The 8,644-nt window shown below is 40.1% G+C and overlaps 1 protein-coding gene across 2 annotated transcripts in view; it reads left to right on the plus strand.

The window, feature by feature from the left end:
• The first annotated feature begins 435 nt into the window (after window positions 1-435).
• Tnfrsf19 (TNF receptor superfamily member 19) overlaps window positions 436-8,644 on the plus strand; it is a 91,023-nt gene continuing 82,814 nt past the window's right edge. Inside the window, exon 1 of one of the 2 annotated variants that reach the window (XM_010607476.2) lies at window positions 436-780. The gene's annotated coding sequence lies outside the window, so the exon portion shown is untranslated. The remainder of the gene's footprint in view (window positions 781-8,644) is intronic. The other variant, XM_033759904.1, reaches the window with a different exon arrangement.

Here is an 8,644-nt window from a genome sequence, read left to right on the forward strand (position 1 = left end):
CTTCCTAGGAAATTCTGATTTGTATCAACCAAAAGGCAATTAAGGGCTGTCATTTGGCCTGACCCCGGTCCATCAGGGATTTTATCACCCAAGGAACGTCCACAACAGCACTGTCCCTGCCAGCTGGGGACAGATAACAGAAACTGTCCTGTGTGGGGCACAATAGACTAATGTGATTAGAAATCAGGAGAACTCTGGCTTCTCTTGAGCTGAATTATAGCTCTCCTAAGTCCCACGGCGCTGAATGATGTCATGGGATCTGCAGTTCAGCAAGATGAAAGGGATAAAGCAGAGCCCGCTGGCGCTAGGAAAAGCTTCCAGCACACAACCCACAACACAGCTTGGGAACGGGGAGAACTGTGGATCCAGCCCCTCAGTCCCAGCATGGAGGAGCCACCGGCAGTGCCCCATGCAAAAAAAAAAAAAAATCCAAAAAAAAAAAAAAAAAAAAAAAAAAAATCAGAGGAAAACAACGTGATCTACATTTAACAAAAGAATGAGTGGCCTGGGAGGTGGGAGGGCAGCTACCTACCTGCTGAAAGTGAACTTTCTGGATATCCTTGCATATATATAAGCTCAGTCCTGCCTTTGATGTTCAGCAACCGATCACTGATCAGATTACAGGCATTTCATCTCCCTGCTCGTCTGCCTTTGATCTGCATGGTTAATTTCATTTTCCTGGATTTGAAGTTTCGTCTGGGCTTGTGCTGACACACATTTTTGGGAGGTGGAAGCATTTGGCACAGAAGTGCTGCCAAGGAGAGACTAAGCTGCCGAAGGGTGAGTTCTGGGAAGGTCTGGCAGTTGCAGGTACTGCATTTTGTGTTTTGTTGTAGCTTTCACTGTGTTTTTCACATGTGTCCTGAGAAAACAATGATTTTAACCATTTAAGAGCAGACATTTCTGTAGCTGAATACTACACTGAACCGCATGTGTGGATCAGAGTAAATTTAATACTTGGTGCAATTGTTTAGTCGTTTATACAAAAGGGCTTGCAATCTGTCATGCAAGTTTTACTAGGAAATAAGTTGTTCAAACAGGACAAAAAGGAACAGTGCTAGCTTTTAGCATGCAGCCAGTGTTTCAGCCTCAGATCTAAGCACTATAATTGCTTGAAGTATTCACAGGTTACTTTATTTAGCACACAGTCACTTGAACTGTGCTTCTTTAAAATGCATTCCTTGTTTTCTCGGTTAAAAAAGCAAAATGCATCTCTGGTAACCCCACTTCTATAGTTTGTTTATTCTCTCACCTCCAAGATGTAAATCTATCAAATACATTTCCTCATGCTATTTGTATACACAGGGGAATCTCTGAAAAGCCATTTAAGTATTACAACCTTTATGTGTAAAACTGAAGAATCTGAAAACTGAGAGAGTGAAGTTGCAATAGATTTGGCTAAAAATACCTAGCAATTTTCTGTAATTTTTGGACGTCCAAGTCTTGTTTACAGAAATGTTCACATGGTTAATATTCCTAAATTAACATTTACTTTCAATTTGTAGTGACAGCTGTTGTAAGTTACTATTTGCCAACTGTTTATGAAAACTATTTGAGTAATCAACAGTTATGATATTACAGAAAGTAATTTACTCACATTTTCACTTTAGTTAATGCCCTTAAAACCAAATTATATTGCTGCACTGCATTTGAAAGTTAACTGTTATTTCTTTGTAGTTCAGTAATAGTTCCCACCTACACACACACACACACACACACACACACACAAACACACACACAATAAAACACTTTACTTTGAAATGCAAGAGCACAATACAATGGAAAGGGTGCACTCTGTGTCCACACTGTATTTTTGTTCTTAGTCTTAAGTTTATTTGAGCAAGATATTTAATTATCATCACAATAGTCTTGTTTTATGCTAGCTAAAACAGGGAGAAATGATAAATGATAAGACCAATTTTGCCTGACTCTGAAATTCTAATGAAACAGGAAACATATAATGAGTCTCATTTCGTATGTAATTAATTTTTCCAGAGCCAATTAATTAAATTACTTTCTAAACTTTCTTCTTGATATTAGGAGGGTAATTAGCAATGTTTGCTTAGTGTTAAAGCTCTGATGGTTAAGTGAAGATTATTTAGAACCATTCTAGACTGACTATATTTTTCAAGTGTCAGTAAGAATTTTATCTAAAAGATTTAAGTTGTTTATAGTCATGCCAGGAGAGCATTTAATTTTTTTCTACTAATAATGCAACAGATCATGTTTATAATATCATGATGTTTATATTTTTGGCTAAAAGGTCCTCTTTCAATCAGAAAATCAACATTAGTGTTCATATTCAGAGAAGAAAAAATAGCTTTTAAAGTAATGTCCAGAAATGGTGCCTAAAAAAACAACATGCTTTGGAACTTGTTCATTTAATACATATTCAGTATTTTGCATTTTTTAAATGACTGTTCTGCTTCTAGGTTCATTTTAACAAATAGACTCTCTGAGGAGCACAAAACAAAGGAGAGAATTAGCAATTATCTGATTAATTTAGACTTTGCAGAAAACTAGCTTGGGCAAGTCAAGTCCTTGAAAATCCACTTCAGTTTCTGAATTAATTCAGTTAATTGTTTACTTCTTGTGCCTTTGTTGAGAAATGAAACCGAGTGCATTTCATTTTAAGAGAAAGATGACTATGGCTAAAGAAATAGGTACGGTCTCAAAGGCATTTCTTAATTAATTGCCTCAAGATGACCCTGATTGTGATTTGGTAGATTATACCCCATAATACTTCGACTGAACAAAATGCTTATATTACATTTTTTCAAAGCAGTTCCCTATCTATTGCTTCAGTGGCAGCTTTGTTATGGCAGAAAGGCCAGCTCTTCAAAGGACAAGTTTCTAGTCCTGATTCTGTCACTGATTAGCTATGTGACCTTAAGGGAGTCACTGCACTACTCAGCTTTCATATGTGTAACTTGAGGGGGGCGACCAGATCATTTTCATGAAATAAGCATCACTGGAATTTTTACAGCCATTGTACAGATGTGGAAACTGAGACGAAAGAACAGTAACTTGGCTCCGCTAATCGAGGTTTCACGGCTGATATTTCTGAGCACTTCCCTAGTGTTCTTTCCAGTTTACCATACAGTCTATTTTCTAACAATTGCTAAGACAAATGTCCATTGGAGAGGGTCAGAGAACAATGCTGGTTTGAAAGATAAAGATAGCCATTTCCTATTGCTGTCTCTTCTTTCATTTCCCAGATAGATATGTTGGTCAACTGGATGGGTCTGCTTGTTTCCCAACTATTCCTCTGTGTTTATATTTTAAGTTGTCTAAATGTAATAATTACTGCCACACATAATTTACTATGACATTTAAAAATTTTTCAAAACACATTGAATGCAGCAATGCCTTGTGAAATTGTATGTGTGCATGTCTTTATATGTATATACAGGAGTTGGCATTATATAAGCACATCTTCATGTATTTTAAAGAAATAATATTTTCTTAGGAGGTGCCAGTGGGAACTGTGAAAAGTTAAATCGTTGATTAAAAGTTATTATTCCTTCTCAATGGAGATTTACAGTGGGATTTTGTGAAATTTTTTCTGTTTGTTATTTTGATATGGTTTCATTTATGACATGTGTTACAATGCCATATTTGATTATATCAAGAATTCTTGAATGCATCATTAACTCTTCTTTTTTCTTGGAAAAATATTTCATGTAAAAAAATTTTAGTTTACTTATCGCTTAAATTTTGCACCTCTATGCTGCTCTGAAGGCCATATAGCTGTCCCTTATTTTTTTTATCACCCATAAAGTTTCATATAAATCTTTGAATGCTATTAACATTCGCTAGTATTTATTAATTCACTATTTAATTCAGTAATTATTCATTAATTTAATATGCATTAGTACTTCTGATTCAGGTATGCTAACAATATGTTTTTAAATACTACGTCACTTAAATTTACAGCTAATAAGCTTGTCACCCCACATGATTTAGATGGGGAACCTGAGCCTCAGAGAAGTTGAACCTATGCAGTGTCACAGGTCACATTATGGGCAGCACTAGAGTCTGATTCCTAATCTTGCAAAGCAGTTCATTTTGTCTATTACAAGAACTGCATAGAGTTGAATTGGACTGTCAGCAAACATAACCAAAATTCTGCCAAATGGACTTTGTATTTTTCCTTCATTTGATATATTTTATAAGAATGATCAGACATTTTTGGTGGCCTAGAATTTTAAGCCAGAAAGGACCTCAAGACAGAACACACGCATCCTCTGCCTTAGCACTGGGCTGAACACAAGCGCTTGCTGTTGGAGGTTGTCAGAGCTCAGTCCTTGTGAGAGCGGTACCAGTCCAAGTCATCCCAGGAAAGCTAAATGTGTGTTTCCCTTTAAGGAGGGATTCTGTAGAGTCAGGTGTGGTGGTGCATGCCTGTAATCTCAGCACTCTGTGAAGCTGAGGCGAGAGGATCCAAAGTTCCAGCCCATCCTGGGCAACTTAGTGACTTACCCAGAGCCTGTCTCAAATTAAAAAATTAAAAAGGGCTGAGGATTTAACTCATTGCAGAGGTCTTGGATTCAATCCTTGGTATTGGTAGGAAAAACAATTGATCTGTAACATTGTGTGGGCCTGATTGAAAGGGCCACTGGGATCTGTGAAGAGAGTGAGGGGCTGTCAGTTGGCTGTGTGTCCCATCTCCTGCACTGCACAGACCCTGTAGCACTGCCTCTGAGGTTGTCCCTGCACAGCCCCACACTTTCTGAAATCAAGACTTAAAGCTTGGATGGAGAAGGTAGTTTAACACCATCCATGGTGACTTCAATCTGTTCTTTGATAAAGGAAAGAGAGCTTAGGTGAGGACAAAGTGACTTTGTACAACCATTCTTTCCAACATAAACCACTCTGTTTGAGAAGCTTTCTGATAGGTACACTTTTCTCCATCCTGTTCAGTGTCCACTGTTCTTCAGTAGCCTGACAGTGCAGGCTGCCGCCCAGCCAGCCCACTCCTTACCTAGCTCTGTGTGAAGTGGTCCACCATCTTGACAGCAAAAGAGAGCAGCATGTCAAACATGGTCTCTTCACTCATGAAACTCATGCAAATCATCTGACCATCGGGACACTCAAGCCAACATGTCATGAACAGACATAGATCAGTGCAGGGGCTATACTTTCCACCTTTTCTCTATCAAAGTTTGACATTATGTGGACTAAATAGTCTCTTTGGCTTTCCTGAGTACACTGGTTTATGCACCCATGGTATGCTGCAGATTATATTAGGGTTCAGGCAGCCCATATTTTGATTCCAACCTTATTACTGACTTGCCGGGTGACCTTGAACATTCACTTGGTCTTTGTCCTCAATCCTCCGTGGCCCTTTACTGACAGTCTGTAATTGGCAGCAGCATGTGTTGGGAATTACTTAAGTAGCTGGGTCCAATGGCTTTTCCTTTATTTTCATAACTCTTTGGCAAGCATTACTACCTTTAAAAAATAGCACTCCTAATTATTAATTCAATCAACAAACTTTAAATGAGTACCTACTATGTGCCAAGCACTGCAAACTAAACCCATAGAAATCCATATTGTCATATAAATTTGCATTCTATTCCATTTTCACATTTACAGTAGTAGAAATTACTGGAAATCAGGCAATTTTCCACTAGTGATTTCAGTAAACTAGTTTTTCAATGAAAAACACCTTCAGGAAATATGTCATCTCAGTTCAACTTTGGGAAGAAAAATATTCTAAACAAATTCATTTTGTATTAATCAGATGCTGTCAAAAACCAACCTTAAACATAATCTCAGAAGCAAACACCTCCCCCAAGATCCTCACAGCAGACATAACAGCAGTAGAACTCTCTCTCTCTCTCTCTTTTTTAATAGTGGTAGAACTCTTGTATAGTATGCATAAGGCCCTGGGTTCCATCCTACACACACACACACACACACACACACACACACACACACACCCTAAAGATTCTTATACCAAGTTGTCTTTTCCAGTAAAAATTCAATTCATTAATGACACCCAATACTTTAAAAGGAGGAAATGCTCCAAGCCCTGATACTAAGCATCATTTTCATTCTGAATGAGCCTAGGAATCGCACATTCTCTTAGAACTATCCAGATCATATAAACAACTAAAGTGAAGTGAAGTGGAGAGCATTTATCTAATCTAATGGGACCTCTTCTCCACAGAGTAAGAAGCAGAGGTTCCATGCTCTTTTCTCCACAGTCAGTTATCATTTTGATGTTCATTTATCAACTGATGCTAACCATCATGTGTTCCATAAAAGCATTATACTTCTGAGAGTGGTGTTATTTAGTAAACACTTACATTATTCTGACTGTTAGCCTAAGTGCTTTTAGGTACCTTATGTTATTTAACAACCACCAAGGAAGCAATTCCTTTGTAGATGAAGAACCAGAAACCTGGGGAGATTGACTAACTTTTTCAAGGTCATACATTTAGTAAATGCCAAGCTGGCATGAAGACCAGATTGTCTGATGCCAAAGCTTGTGCGTGCCCACAATAAGGTCTCTCTCTACAGTGAGCTAACTTACTAACTGGGAAGATCAACCAAATTCACATGCATTAAAGAACTGATGAACCAAATAAAATGCCACAGCCCCCAAGTGCAAAAGGAGGCCAGGAAGGGAAAGACTGCTTAGCTGAAGTCAGAGAAGGTGGTTCCAAGTTGGCAGATTGAGATCGGCACAGAAAATGTTTAGCGAACATTTGTTTGAATGGTTGATACTATCGGAGACAGAAGTTGAAATAAAACACGCCCCTTCCATGAAAGTGTTTTTAACTCCTTGATCAAGAAAGGCTAAGTCCACACATGATCATGACATAAGGTAGAATGTGTCAAGTGCCAAATTACCACAAACCTTGGAGAGAGGAATTATAATCCCAAATTAGTGGGAAACTCATGGGAGTTGTGGCTTTTGAGCTGGTCCTGAAATAGGAGTAAGGAGTCAGAGAGGTAAGGGAGATGTGTGAGCATACAGAGGAAGCTTTGAGAGCCAAGGAAGGGCAGACTGAGGGCACATCTGAGGTAAGGCAAGCAGACCAGTTTGGTAAGAATATAAAGCATGAGGTCCAGCAGAGAGAAAGATAAGGTTGAAAATGTGGGTGGAGTCCAAACACAGAAAGCTTTGAACGCTAATCCAGGTAGTATGGAAGCCATTTTTACAAGGAGAAACCTCCTATAAATATTTTAGCCCAAGAGACAGTGGCAAGTAGGAAAGGCAGGAGCAGGGCTGAGGGTTGCAGCAATATTCTGGGGTGGTAGGGTCAGCAGCAAGAGAAAAGAGGAAGATCTGGGAATGGCTGAGACCTTGCAAAAGAACAGGCAGCAGTTGAATTTGTTAAAGATAAACTGAGGATCCCTCCCCTATGTGCTAAGCTCCAGGATATCAAGGAAATAAGATCAGTCCTCAGGAGAGGGATATCTACCTGGGGAAGAGAATCCTTTAGCATACTCTGGCAATGAGTTCATGAGAGATACACATGGAGGACTCTCTGAGGCAAATAGAATGGGAAACACATAGGGGTACTTGCCTTGAGGTTCAAACATGGGGATGTATGCCATTCGTAAGTCATCTACAAATAATGTTCTGTGATTATTATTTGTGCTCTGTGATTTAAGTTCTGGAGTTTAAGTGTTGGATTTGAAGTATACTTCGAGGTATGACTTAGGAATGATGATACTTTGCTGCTATTTTTTCACAGGTAGCTAGTATAATAATACACTATCCACAGTGTGGGATCAATTAATGATAACCTGTTGATCCATTCATTCACTCAACAAATATTTATCTATTTACTTTTCAACAAATATTTATTTAGCCCTACAATGGGCCTTGGCATATAGAAAAGAAGCACAGGTTCCACCCAGAAAGAAATGCAGGAGACTCAGGAAGGCAAAAGCAACGTAAAACAGCCACTTACAGGAAAGATGCAACCATAATTGCTTACATTTCTGTAACTTTCTAATATATGTGTAATATGCCAGTTTAACAAATAGTAAAGTACACACTGTTAGTACACACTTCATAAATGCACAAACTGAAGCTCAGAAATAGTAATAATCCGGGGCTGTACTAGCAAAGCCAAGAAAGCAAGGACCCTGCTCTGCACTGCAACTAGCCCTGGGCGGTTAGGAGGTGGACTCTAGCAGGCTGGGAGTTCTGTGATGGCCAACAGTCCCGGAGAGTATCTGTTGAAAAACTCTCATCAGTGCATCCGTGAGGCGGCTGCTAGTGAGCTGGGTCGTCACGAACCTGACCGACAGGAGCTCAGACGCCAGAGCCAAAGATCTGGGCTTCGTCTCGCAGGGTCTTTGTTGCTGTGCGGAAGCTGGCTCTAGGTAGAATGTGACTTGGCAAGGGGGTCCCACACAGGCCCTGGGACAATGGCTCGGGAGGAAAGGCAGGCTCCCTCCCTTCTCTGAGGAACCCCCAACCCTGATACAGCCAAACTCTCCATGGTGCGACTTCATCCCCAGTCCCGCTCCCTATCCCGCGTTCGACAGCTCCTGTGGCCCCCCAGGTCTGGATTCCGGCTCGACGGAGTTGGCTGAAAGCTGAGGGCGGAGCCTCGTGGAGCCCGGGGGCGGGGCACTGGCGGTGGGCGGGCCCGGGAGGCCGCGGTCGGAGCCAAGC

This window comes from Fukomys damarensis, unplaced genomic scaffold (genome assembly GCF_012274545.1).
Source record: "Fukomys damarensis isolate Sample0158 unplaced genomic scaffold, DMR_v1.0_HiC HiC_scaffold_38, whole genome shotgun sequence".
Taxonomy (NCBI): domain Eukaryota; kingdom Metazoa; phylum Chordata; class Mammalia; order Rodentia; family Bathyergidae; genus Fukomys; species Fukomys damarensis.